Source organism: Alligator sinensis, unplaced genomic scaffold (assembly GCF_000455745.1).
Source record: "Alligator sinensis unplaced genomic scaffold, ASM45574v1 scaffold319_1, whole genome shotgun sequence".
In the NCBI taxonomy this organism is placed as follows: Eukaryota; Metazoa; Chordata; order Crocodylia; family Alligatoridae; genus Alligator; species Alligator sinensis.
Window position 1 is genome coordinate 490,621 of NW_005842375.1, and position 14,060 is coordinate 504,680.

At 39.1% G+C, this 14,060-nt stretch overlaps 1 protein-coding gene across 3 annotated transcripts in view; it reads right to left on the reverse strand.

The window, feature by feature from the left end:
* Nucleotides 1-7,140, reverse strand: part of PEAK1 (pseudopodium enriched atypical kinase 1) — a 98,898-nt gene extending 91,758 nt beyond the window's left edge. For 2 of the 3 annotated variants that reach the window (XM_006029385.3, XM_006029383.3), the window contains exons 1-2: nucleotides 6,981-7,140; nucleotides 5,315-5,379 (exon numbers count right to left, since the gene is read on the reverse strand). The gene's annotated coding sequence lies outside the window, so the exon portion shown is untranslated. The remainder of the gene's footprint in view (nucleotides 1-5,314; nucleotides 5,380-6,980) is intronic. The other variant, XM_006029384.3, reaches the window with a different exon arrangement.
* Between the last annotated feature and the right edge of the window lie 6,920 nt (nucleotides 7,141-14,060).

Consider the following 14,060-nt stretch of genomic DNA (forward strand, 5'->3'; position numbering starts at 1 on the left):
TGCCTCTCTCACTGTTTGCCCCACCCCAGCTACTGCCTCTCCCACTGTCTGTCCCCTATTGCCTGCCCCATTACTACCCCATCACCTCTCCCCCCCACCCCCACCTGCAGTAGTGAAGGGGAGATGGATTTAAGATGGTCCTCCAAAACTAGATTCCATACATGCAAAATTATAATAAATGTATATATTTTGCATGTGTAGAATCTAATTATTGGGGCACTGTCTTACACTCAGGATCATCTTGTATTTTAGTAAATATGGTATACAACTAGATCACCTCATTACAAAAAAAGGCTTTATGAGTGAAGATACCTTGGTTCCAGTTTACTGTATTATGGTACTGCTTAGCAGCTCTGATTTTTTCTGAAAACATCCACATTTTGAAGTGGCAGACTCTCTTTCCCGATGCCCTCATTTTTCTCTTAATACTGAATAATGAATGTGCCAAAGCAGAGGCCTGGTATAGATAACTGCCTGTGCCATTTCATAATTAGTTTGAGAGGGGGGGGGGGGGGGAGAAGAAAGTGAATATAACTTCCGTGATTTACAAACAGTGCCAACAAACAGTGGGGACATTGTAGGCTGCAATGCTGGTTTTCAAGGTCTAGAAGGTATGTTTCCATAGCAACTGCATACACAACATTTTCCCCATACCAGTCATTCTCAGCCTTTAGTTTACAGGAAATTATTGCTATTTGGAATAGAACTGAGGGACGAGAAATATATTTTTGATCCCTGAGAAAGATCAATGAATGATTCTCTTAATTAATATCTGAAGTGTGGCTCAAACAGTTTTGTTTTGTTTTGTTTTTTTTTTTTTTTACTGGAAATGCATTCCTTGCTAATTTCACACCATGTAGGAGGCTGTGAACGAATGAAAGGACTCATTATGAGAGAAGGGAAATCTATTAAATATCAATTACAGAATTATTTAAAGAAAGTGAAAGTATACAATATCAATACAATGAGTACTAAGGAAGGATGAGCTTGTCAAAAGTACTGAAATAAGATATGGTATTTTCACTAATTATACATGCTGCCTAAGCACTACAGAAGACCAAGAGAAAGAAATAGAAAGCCTCTATGGATCTTGCTTACAAAAATTCTTAGTTTTTGACCTTGAAATTGTGAAAGTGTTTCTTGCAGAAAAGCAACATTGGCATAAACAGTCATTTAAGGAAAAGAAATAAAAGATACTTAAAATAGATCAAATGATAGAAGGAAAGTCTAGGAAGAAAGCCAAGGAGTCTCCTTTACCTCTGCCTCCTATTTCAGAATTTTCTTCTTCAGGTAAGAGCAGACAACTAGATTTAGGCATAGATATTACAATTTTGGATTTTGTCTAGTACCTCTATATGCCCTTGTTCCAAATTAATTTTAGAATACTTCACCCAGAAAATTCATTTATTGGACACCACTCTGAAAGTTTACAATGGCCATATCACCACCACACTGCAACAAAACCAGCTGACCGCTACAGCTATTTCCATGCCAGTAGCTCTCAACACTAGATCCACTGTCTACAGCCAAGCTCTGCATTATAACATTGCTATCTGCTCTCATCCTACTTACCAGAATCTGGAGGATCTGTTACAGGGATTCTTACACTTATACCACAATCCTAAAGATACAGTCACTCAAATCAACAGCACCAGACTCAGACTGTCAGACCCTGCTACAACCAAGACAAGGGTGACACAGCCCCACCTTGAACACCTCAGACCTCACTAATGATTTCCAACCCATCCTAGCAGCCACAGGGAGCAAGCAAACCTGTCCTGGCTTAAACAGCCCCCAGCCTCAAACACCGTCTCTCAGCAACAGACTACCTAACTCAGGGGTGGCCAGATCCAGCCCATCAACTGATAGTCTCAAATGATAAAAATACAGACCTATCATTATTCTGAATTTAGTATTTAAGTATTCTGAATGTTAGTATTTACTACCCTCACTTGAACATTTAAAAGAAGATTTTTATGGAACATCTTATTTAAGATCAACAGAAAATTTTGAAAGAAGAAAAAAAAAATCCTCCCTTTGCTCAAGTAAAGACCCAGCTAAAAAACACTATATCAAGGCACAGAGTTTTCTGTCTCATCACAAAAAAGAAGCCCATTGCCCTGATACGAAACAGAACGGAATGGTCTTGATTTAAAAATGGCAGCCTTAGGCCAAGACAGGATTGCTGCTCATTTTGAACCTTGCAGTATATTAAATGCTTTTTTCCATGTCATCTTGCCAATGCTTCTCCTGCTGATTTTAAGTTAAGTTTCCAAAGGCAGGCATTTCATCAACATGAATTTAAAAGAAAGGAATAACCATTATTCTCCTTATCAAATGAAAATATAAACAAATTACAATATTTAATAACTGAGAGAGGGCAATTTTTGTATGTTAAGTTGAGTAAAATAAGGGGCAAACTGTAGAACAAGCCAGAGAAAGGTTAACAGTCGACTCACTGTGAAAACGAATACAATTTACAACTGGACCCTTTATAAATATTTCATTTTTATAATAACTTGTTCTGACAATGTTTCCATTTATGAATCACCTTTTTCAAGAGTTTATAACTCAGCTATAAAAGCCTGCTTAGGACTGAAAGACTGGCATTCAAGGTCTCAGCTGAATGGCAGTGTCTTTTTTCAAAAACAAATTTTGAATTCAATCTGTTCAGCTATGCTTCAGATAAAGGAAGACCACAAAAAAAGTCTTTGATTTGACCATAAATATTGGGGTTAAGGAATTAATCTCTTCCCTCTACTCCGACACTGTGACATTAAGGATTTGCCAGAATTGTATATAAATCAGTTAGGTTGTTGGTCTATTGTGAGCATGTATGCAAGTGCAGAAGCACATGCTTTTCTCTAACACAGACTGAAAGACTTTAAGTAGGAGGGAAAAGATGCATATTATATCCTTTTACCTTACCCCTTTTTGGGGAAAAAATGAAGGGGACAATATCTTTGGTTCAGTGGCCTGAATTCCTCATTCCCACACAAACGCGTTAAGAGGAACTATCTTCTGGATCCCATTACAGTATTTACCACTATATTTTATGACAAAATAGTGTTTGCGCTTCATTTTTCTGGTAAAATGATCAACAGTGAAATAACTAAGATTTAAAATGTTGTCATTAAGGCTTCAAAGCTAACATTTCAGTGATACCTATCAGAACCATTGTTTCTGGTTATACCCCAAAACAGCCATTACTGCCTTCATTCACATTCACTTAAAATTTTGGTGTTTTAGTAACCACCATAGACTAATCAATTTTTAAATAACTTTTAGACTGAGGGGTAATTACGTTACCATTAAGAATACACAGCCATATACACGCAAGGTCCTGGCTCTGCTTTTTTGGTGTTTTTTTTTTTTTAGTGTAAGCAATATATTTGTATTATGGGCAACATAAAAATTACTGCTTCAGAATGGAAAAACAACTGAATGTCATACACAATGGATGGAATAAAACAAATTAGATGTGTCAAAGACCAGCCTGCATGCCTTCTAAAAATATATTAGAATAACAGAATGAACTTATGCAGTGGTTTTCCTTCCTTATCCTAAAAAGACATGTAGTGTTGCTATATATTGTTCCATAGCTCCTGCTATCTGTTCTTTTGTAGGGTGGGAGGAAGTGGGAGAGAGAGGAAAGGAAAGTCTTTCACAGCATCTCACAAGTAGGCTTGGACAGCCTCTTAGTTCTTTTTCACCAAACTCCTATAACTTTCTCCCACACAATACATGCCTTTAACTGTACTACTTTGATTAAACTTTTTAAGATTAATTTCTTTACAATTTTCCTCACCATCTTCTAGGGTACTTGTAAAGTAATTACTCAAAGCATACACGTATCTTGTGTTTGTCTGAATTAGACTGCAAACTTCTCTAATCAGCTCAATACTGTCTTAAGTGTTTCTGAATGCAGCATGTGCTTTCATTGATCCATAAATATAAAATAAGATAGCCAGCAGAGTCAGTTAATAAAGGTTAGGTACTTTAGGATCCATCTAGGTAAAAAAATACTATCTAAATGTAAGATGATTATAATAAACATATATATGATTACTGACTATAATCACTCCATCCTGCCCTGAAAAAATATACTGTGACTCCATCAGCCACCACTGAAATAAAAACATAACTATTTATACAATAATGTCAAGAAAGGGTTCTTCAATCACATCAGATTCTGCTTCAGCACCCATACATTTAACATGTTACTTCCTGACTCCGTGTGCCAAGTCCAAGAAGAAACAAAAGCCAGAGTTGCTTCCAGGAGAAAAAGAGTTCTGCAGAAATCAGTGAGCAGTTTCCTGTCATTGATAAAGATTAGCACTTCTACAGGCAGATTTATATAATGCATGTATGTACATAAAGGTCAACTTTAATATCTCTATACATGGGAGAAAGAATGCCTGTGACAGAAGAGATAGACGGGACTGCTAACACTTTCAGAATAGCTGTGTCCAAGGTAAATAACTATGTGGATAGAGAGTAAATCAGTCAGTTTGATGAAGGTGCTACCCAACTTCCTGCCACTTTTCATTGTTATTGAGCAGGCGGTGGTTTTCCTCCTCCTAATACATTCTTTTCCCTTATTCTGGTCTTCCTTCCTGATGATAAATTCACTTATATTATTCTAACTAATTGAACCTTAATTTTAGAAATTTTATTGCTCATTTAGATTTCAGTCAGTGAGTCAAGTGGAAAATATGTGTTCCCAGGCCGAGAAAGAACCCTCCCATACAACATGTTCCCTGAGCCAGAGGAACCTCCCATACAACATCCTCCAGCTGTTCTCAGGAAAAGAATTTGTACATGTGGCATCCTCAAGGCACTTCCCACCCAAGTCAGTCCAGTGTATCACCCACTGACAGGGAACCTGCCCAAACAGCAACTGTTAGCTCTTCCCAAATCTCCTCCCATATAGCTTCATTCAGCACTTCCTGAGCCAAAACAAACCTCTCCTTACACAGCTGATTATGGTCTTCCTGCACCAACAGATAATTACCAATTCCACTGCTATTTCCTCCTCCAACATTCTGGGGAATATACTAGATTTTAACATGCCCTTAAAAATGAATGAGTCCTCTGATTTGCCACAGTTCTCCCATCAGGGCAAATGACAGCATTCTTTGTTGAGCCAGCTGCTCGTCCTTGTTTTTTTTGGGTTTTTTTTTTTTTTAGAGGTGCTAGATCAATAGAATGGAGCATTTATAATGTTCATCAGAAAGTTTGGGGGCAAAAGCAAAAGCAAGAACAGGGAGAGAATGGAGAAATGAATGTTAAAAAACAGGGAGAAAGGTCTTACTTGTAATTTTTTTCTGAGCTCCAGCTGTCACCACTGCAGATCTATGGAATTGGCACACCATTTTCCTAAAGTACAGATGTTAGGAGGGGAGTTAAGAGAGAGCCATTGGCACAGAGTCCATTAACAGTTCCTCACACCTTCCAAAATTCCCCCGCTACCACCACCAAAACAATCATCTCCCATCTCCTTGCATGCCGCCTTTCCTCCCAGCAGTGATGACAAAATTCCAAACTAGAGAACTTTAGACAGTTAACAGAGGAAAACAGTTTGGGAAAAGACTTCAGTGACCAAATGATGTCAGCCTAAGCCATGAGATATATTCTGAAGTACTCAGCACTAGCTTAACTGTTCTTTCTGAAGCCAAAAGGAGCTTTATCATTTATTTAATTTGGAAATAAGAAGAATTTTTGAGAATCCCACCCTTAATATAAAGCATCTGTAGAAAGTGTGAAAGAATTACCCTGTAGCATTGTAGTTTCACACACAGCCTGTGATACACAGGTGGAGTGAGCACCTGGTTATGATTGGACAAAGGAAGCCAGTTATCTTTACAAGCCCCAGGAATGCCAGTGGTCAGTTAATCTATCAAAATGTGATAGTGGGAGACCTGTTTTTTTTGCCCTCAAAAATAAATAAAAATAGGGACAGACTACCTTCTAATATCATGAGCAAATAAAAGGATTACGGCACTACAGATATTTAAACACCGCCTGTTCTTGCTTTCAAAACAAATGCACTTGTGCATGTCACTTTTAAAAAAGGCACAGGATATCTACAGTAAGGCTTTGCTCTAGCACATGTCTATAAATGTAGCCACTAGCTACAGGAAAGGGATGGAGGAAGAGATACAAGCAGAATTCATCCCACTTCATTTTAGGAATATTATGGATTCATCAAGTTCGACAAGACACAACAGAGTGAGAAGGAAAAGAGGCTAAGGAGAGAAAACAGAGTAAGATGACAAGACAGAGCGAGACAGGCAAAATAAGTGGAAGGAACAAAATGAAAAAGGAGAGAACGAGTAGTACGGATTCTCGTAGGAAGTGGTGGTGGTACTGGTGATGATGGTACTTAGCACTACTGAAGAGCTGTTAGAAAACACTGCTATGGAAACAGGGTGAGGGAGAGAAGAGGGGAGGCAGAAGATGACAAAAGGAGGAAACTAGGTATGACAACAACAGAAGCAGCAATGGGCTCATAGTCCTTACCAAAGAACAAAGTAAAGTAGCTTTTCTAACCTAATAAGATCATAAAAGTTTTTGTCATATAAATGGAAATAGCTACAAAAATGCATGTATGGCTTTTTTATTTGGTAGAAAGAATTAGTCAGCAAGTAATATTAAACAATTCTTAATTGTTGTACCCCAAAGAGGAAGGACTGGGGGTGAGGAGGAGGGTTCATCTCCCAACATGAAAGAAGTAAAGGATTGTTTTAGCCACAACTTAAACATCAGTTGCAAAGTTTTTAAAAGCTGACACTGCAAGCTACCTTCTAATAATAAAAGAAGTGGCAAAAGTACAGATTTATCTGGAATTTAGCTGGTGTAAGGTCACCATATATTTAAACTGCAGTAGTACAAGCTTAAAAACCTTTAAAATTTGTACAAAATTTTAAGAAGATGCACCAAGGACATTTAAAAAGAGACTGTGGAAGTATTAAGGTTACCATTTAAGTCTGAAGTATTTTATCCATTCCAATGCCAAAGGTGGCTTTGTAAAACCTTCTGTAGAAGCTGGCACCAAATCTAAGTTTCCAATTTATCCACGGCTGATGTCCACACTTTTCGCCCCTTTCTCTTTGTGACAATGGATCAGGGCAGCAATGTTTTCTGAAAAAGAAAGATGAAATGGTTAATAGTGTAAAATAAGTTTTGTTTTGTTTTTTAAAAGATCCATTGTACTTTTCCTTCCCCTTATAGCCTCCAAAACTTCTCAAATACTGCAAGGTTTATTTGAACAGAGATCCCCTGTTTACTCCTGTTTATTTGGAATGTGCCCCTACTTCCAAGGTATAAGGTCTGAATAAGTTTTAGAAGGCCTATACAGTTCTTCATGTGATAGCCTAGTATCAAACAGCTACCAAAAATAGGAATAAAAACAACTGTGCCTAAATATGTTATCTTTGAAATACCATTTAGAGGAAGAGACTGGGAATCAATAATGAATAGATATTCAGTTTATCAGACAATTAAGACCACTGTACCATTTAATATTTACATAACAAACACGAGATCATCTGGAATATTTCATGTTGAAATATTTTCAGCAAATGTAGTTCTTCATTATAAAAATGTAAATAAAATTTTAAGCTACATCAAGCACAGGATCAAATAAGTAAGAGTGGATAACTCCCTCCCCGCCTTTCACTCAAAAAGGGAGACAATATTTAGGAAGATATGTTTTTTAAGGACACCCAAATGGGAAAATATATTAATAAATAAAATCTTATCAGAGAGAATTGTTAAATATGTTAGACAAAAAATTGTTCTTCCACACTGTCCAAGCTGTCTTTCATCTTGACCCCATTCCCAACTTCTTTCCCAGTAAGAAAGTGGACCAGAGACAGAGCCCTGTGGAACCTCAGAGAACTGCAGAAAGGATGAGGGAAGCATTTAAAAGATAATATGAAGTAGTACCAGAAAGCCAAGAAGACTAAACAATGCCATGGAAGCTTAGATTTCAAGAAGGGCACTGCTGACCGTTGACAGTGATTGATAGGTCAGTCAGAGTTGAAAAGAACTTCTGAGGTTTGACTAGGATTGTTAGAGACTTTTGTGATAGCCGTCTTGTTGGACAGTAAGAGGCTGAAGCTGGATTGGAGATGGGTAAGAACAGAACTGGAGAAGAGGATAATGGCCGTACATTGCTTGTAGATCTCACAAACCTAGAGCTAAAAGAGAAAAGGGAGGCAGGATAGTAGCTGGAGAAACAAGACAAGTCAAAGATTGAGACAAAGGTACGTTTAAAAAAATATATTAAAAATTAGGGGTGCACTGATAGAGATTTTGGGGGCTGATATCGATAGCCAATATTTAAGGAAGCTTATTGGCCTATCCCAATCCAATACAGATGCCATCAGGTGGTAAGTCCGTTGCGGTGCAAGGAGAGGGAAGGGGTGTGGGGAGAAAGATCAAGGCCCACTGCAGTGAGGGAGGGGGCAGGGACAGGCGCTGCCCAGCAGAGGATGGAGGCATGGGACGGAGGTGCAGCTCCCGCTGCTGCTTGCACCCCGGGAGTGCGGGGCCGAGAGAAGAGGGGCCATGTTCCCCTGGATCTGCGCAGTGCAGGGTGGACTGAAGCTGTGAGGTAGAGCTGTGGGGCAGGGCTGCGCGGGGCTTTTTTTTCCCCAGGGGCTGGGCTCAGAGTGGGCTCCGGCAGCACTGGGAGGAGGCTGCAGCCACCCCAAATTTTGCCGCATCTCCGCCCCAGCTGAACACCCTGCCTCCACTCAAGCACCAGGAAAAGCAGTGGCAGGGGGTGGAACTGTAGCAAAATTTGGGGTGGCTGCAGCCTCCTCCCAGTGCCACTGGAGCCCGCTCTGAGCCCAACCCCTGGCAAGAAAAGCCCTATGCAACGCTGGCTCTGGCTCCACCCCACTGATGCAGCCCTGTGCAGATCCAGGGGCACACGGCCCTCCGTCCCTGCCCTCCTGGGGTACAAGCAGTGGTCAGAGCTGCTCCCACCCCATGAGCCATGCCCCCGCACCCCCCCGGTGGGTTGTGCCTGTTCCCTCCCTCACCATGGGGGGGCCTTGATCTACCCCTCATGCCCCTTCCCTCCCTCTTCCCCTTTCGATTTACCAGCTGGAGGCAGCTCTCCATGAAGCATGGGCATTTATTGGCCAAATTACTGACCCCATCGGGCCAATATCCAATATAGATAATTTTCTTTATATCAGTACCAATCCGATATCGGACTGGTGTATGTGTGCACCTCTATTAGAAAGTAAAGCATGCTTGTATTATATTAGGAAAGACCCAGACTAGAAAAAAAAATGAAGAACAAAAAGAGCTGTAGTGTTAAATATGTGGAGTCCTATCTTATATCCAAGGAAAATTAACAACCAACAAATATCAACTGAAGGGAGGTAAGCGATATAATGAAGTCAACACACACAAATCTCACCAATGAATAATACATTATATTTAGCCCTTATAAAGCACTTTTAATTTTCCAAATGTTTTACAAACATTAACTACTCACAATATCTATGTGGAAAATTTCTTCTCCATTTTACAGACAGATTAACTGATGGGGCAATGTCAAGTACCTTTGCAAAGCTACACAGGAAATGCTATTGTTAAACCAGGAACTGGTGCTCAGGTGTTCTTGGCTTTTAGTCCATTTCTTAGACCATAAGGCTACAATGCCTGTCTGAACATCACTAATTAGTAGGGAAAACTGAAGCAAAATTCAAAACTGCAGTCTTGCAAACCCCAAACACTAAAGTCACGAACAAGGCTCATACAAAAATAATTAATTAGGTTAAAATCACAGAATTATAAAATAGAAGGACCAGAAGGGACCTGTAGATTATCAAGTCCAGTCCCCTGCCATGGGCAGGAAGTAACTGGGCTCAAACGAGTTCAACAACGTGCTTGTCCAGCCTCCTCTTGAACACCTCCAAGGATGGTGACTGCACCACCTCTGCTGGGAGCATGTTCCAGATTCTAGATAGCCTTACGGAAAATAAGTTTTTCCTTATGTCCAGTCTAAATTTTTTCTCAACTAGCTTATGCCCATTGGACCTTGTCCTCCCAAAGGGGGCCTTTCTGAAGAGTTGCTGGCCTAGATCTTGGTGTTCAGCCTTGACGTACTTGTAGGTGGCTATCAAGTCACGCTCAGTCTTCTCTTACTCAGAATGAACAAACCCAGTTCCCAGAGTCTCTCCTCATAAAGCCTATCCTTCAGGCCCCTAATCATATGGGTGGCCGGCCCTTCTCCATACTCTTTCAAGCTTATCTACATCCTTCTTAAAGCGTGGTGCCCAGAACTGGACACAGTACTCCAGCTGTGGCCTCACCAATGCTGAATACAGGGAGAGGAGCACCTCTCTGGATCTGTTCGCAACACACTGGCTGATACAGAACAGAGTTCTATTTGCCCTGCTGGCAACTTAATCGCACTGATGGCTCATATTCATCCTCTGGTAGACTGTTAATAATATAAAATGCTAGACTCTTTATTAATCATTTGTTTACTTAAATGCATCTATATGCTTTTCAATAGCATAGGTTTTCAATAGTACAGATTTTCAAAAGGATTTAGATGCACAACCCCCATTAATTTCAATGGGAACTGTACAGCTAAAGCTACTTTAAAATCTGACTCTTAATAAAATTATCAATGGATCATTTGACTGACAGAACTCAAAAAGGTTAGGGTGTATTTTAAGACATTTTTTCTGGAAAATTAAACATATGCGACAATGAATCATCACCAGATACCAGACAATCTGTTTCTGGTTTTGTTTTCTAACACTACCAGTGAAGTCAAACTTAAAGGTACGTCACTGGGAAGAATACGAGAATAATGATAGAAAGGGATCATTTCTAGCTGAACATACCTATTAATGTTTCTATTAATTTTCTCACTCATTCCTTGGCCCTTTAAGAACTACAGAAATTTAACAGTACAAGATGAAAAAAATGTTATTATACTAACAGAAGTATACAGCCCTTTAAAAAAATTATTGGAAAAAAAGAAAAAACAATGCATTAGCTTGGAACATAAGCACTAAGAGAAAATTTGCAAAAATAACTTCTCTCTAAATCCAGGTGTTTGTTAAAGGTTTTAAAGCTTGAACCCCTGGTATAATAATATCTGGCTTCATTTACAATGGTAATATTCAGACATACAATTACCTCTGAATGGTAGTCAAGGGTGGAAGGTACAGTGTAAAGAGGGCATAAGTGTTTTTACTACCATGTCATCTAAGCCTAACCCCATGGGATGCATAAGAGCAGACCACACAGCAACATAAAAAAGACCTGTCTAAACTAAAGCATTCGTGGTTGCTAGAAAAGGAGAAGGAATGAGATGATGCACTGCATCAGAATCTGACTACTATAGCCGAGGCCAATATTCACTGCTTAACGCAATTCTTACTTGTAAATCTGTGCTTACACAAACAACATCTGATGCACGTGGGCTGGTATTTATATCTGAGATAATTTAAAATGTTGAATATATTTAAGTTCCCTCCTGTCCTGTTTTTAAAATTAGCTGAAATCAGTTACCAGAAAGGAATCATAAAAACCAACAACCAGTGATTTAATGAGCCATGCTGCTTTCTTTCACAGGTATTCAGGTACTCCAATTTCTTAACAGCAATCCTTCCAAGTGAAGCTTCTTTTGACCAGAAAAAGTCCCAGAGTCTGTCAGAACTGAGTGGGAGGAGGAAAGCAATATCACCTATTAAAGCAGTAATATTTTTTTCATAAAATCTTCCTAGTTCAGTTTCTGTGGTAACCAAGATATTTTTATTTGCCTGTATACATTATTGGAGGAGGAAAGGAAGAGGAAGTGAGGGTGTGGGGATGGTTGCTGAACTGATGTAGAGTTCATTGGTTTAGACAGCACAACTATATTTGACTTCATTTTAAGGAAGCTGGAATGGGGTGGGGGGAGAACATCTCAACTCTTCTGCTTGGCTGCCTTTGGCTTGGGATGTGAAGCACTGGGTTAAGGGGCAAAGGCAAGTTTTAAATCATTTCTATGCTCTCATTCTAGGGGCTGGCAGGGAACCACTATAATCACTGGTGAAACTAAGCATGTATCTATGCAGCAAAAATAAAGGTATGACTGTAGCATGGGTTAGTATTCCTGCACTAGCTTTAGCCTAGCTAGCTTCAGTACAAATCACATAGAATTCAGCACAGATTAGCAAGAACAGCAGATGCTCAGGGGGGCCCAGTGGACTCATACCTATGATAGTAAAGGAGCTCCAAGTCATGTTGTCCCAGTATTGTCACTTATATGCTATGGGTCAAAATTTGCCACACTTACCTTATAAAACTTAAGAATTCTTTTTACTTACAGGAATCTTTGGGTGTCTGGTTAAGCTAGCATTATAGCCTCTGGCCAGTATACTAGCAAAATGCTGACAAGGACTAACTTAGATTCTCCAAGTCAAGTACATTATCACATTAAAAATGTAGATGATGTCTGAATACTAAAGAGTGATATTAAGAAACTGCTGCAGTCATGATTATTAACTTAGTATCATGATTCTTAAGCAGGGTACTGCAGCATCCTGAGGTCCCTTGTGATACTTTCAAGGGTGCTGTGAACATAATTCACAAGATAAACCCAGAGATTTCAAACAGGGATTCATGGTGTTAAAAACATTCTGACTTGTTATGATCTTTTTAAGTTCTCTGTAGCAGAAGAATTGCTCTATTTTCTGTAGTAAAAAACAAGGGAAAGCTATAAAAGCTGGCATTTTCCAAGGGGTGCCTTAAGTCTAACAAGGTTGAGAACCACTGACATAGTGAGTAAAATACAAAATGCACTGCTATTCAAAACATTAGAAAAGGCATGCCATGTCACCTCTATCAGTCCCAGACGCTCTGTATTTACTTACTGTTCAAAAGTTTAAAAAAACTCAAAATGATTACTCAATGCTATAGTTTAAATTACAACATCTATATGTTACTGATTAAACACATTAAATACTTTCCTCCTTAGAGTTGTAGCTCTGCACTTAATAGACCATGCTTCAGATGGAGTAAATTAAGTACCAGTTGAAAGAAAAACATGTTTCCCTTCCTTATACCAGATCCAAGAAAAATGAAGCGGAGGCTACATTCAGTAGCAACTGAACATAAGAAAAGGTATCATGCGATATGTTCAAACATACACAAACTGTTCCCATAAAACAAACCAATAGCAGGGAATACTAAACAAATCCATCCCATGCAGTTTCTGCAAAACATTCCCTACTCTCTAGTTATTGCCAACTTTAATATCTTAGCTGCACTGGCAATCCATACTGAATAAAAAGGGTACCTCATTACAGGATTACTAACATGGATTCTGTAATTCTAAAGTAACCACATTAGCCATGATTGTTGACTGTGAAGGGAGAAAAAACAAACAGCGCATTAGGAAATGGATACCATGCTTTGGGAAATACCTTTCCTATTAGCACAGATGGGTAATTATAACTGAGCTTTTATTGGACTGTGAATAATTGATACAATACAATGGAATATAGCACTATACAGGATATTGCTCTGAAGAGCAACTGTGCTTCACTTGCAGTTAATATAGCTGAACACCCTGTTATTTAGTCTCTGTTAATATCAACATTATTTGATTCATCACTATGTTGCAATGTAGCTAAAAAAATTAAAAGACTCAGCTGCAAAGTCAAGCAGCTGAAGTTAGAAAAATGTCAGTGATCTGTGCAACCATAAACCTGCTTCCTTTTGAGTCCATTCTGGGCACTGAAAGAGAAATAAATCCTTTGAAAAAGTAGTTTTGCACTGACTTAATTACGAGACTGTCATAATGTATAAATACAAGGGAGGTTAGGAGAGACTGGATGAGGTTCTGCCTGCAACATGATACATCACAGCTCCTAACCTCTCCTGCTGCAGTATCAGCTATAAATGCTGCAGTAATGGCAGCCCAGTATTAGAATATTCATGTTAAATTGCTCTTTTGGTATACCATAACTATCCAGAACAATGCAAGAAAAAGCAGGGAAAACAAAAGGTGACGGAAGATAAGGTGAGTAGCA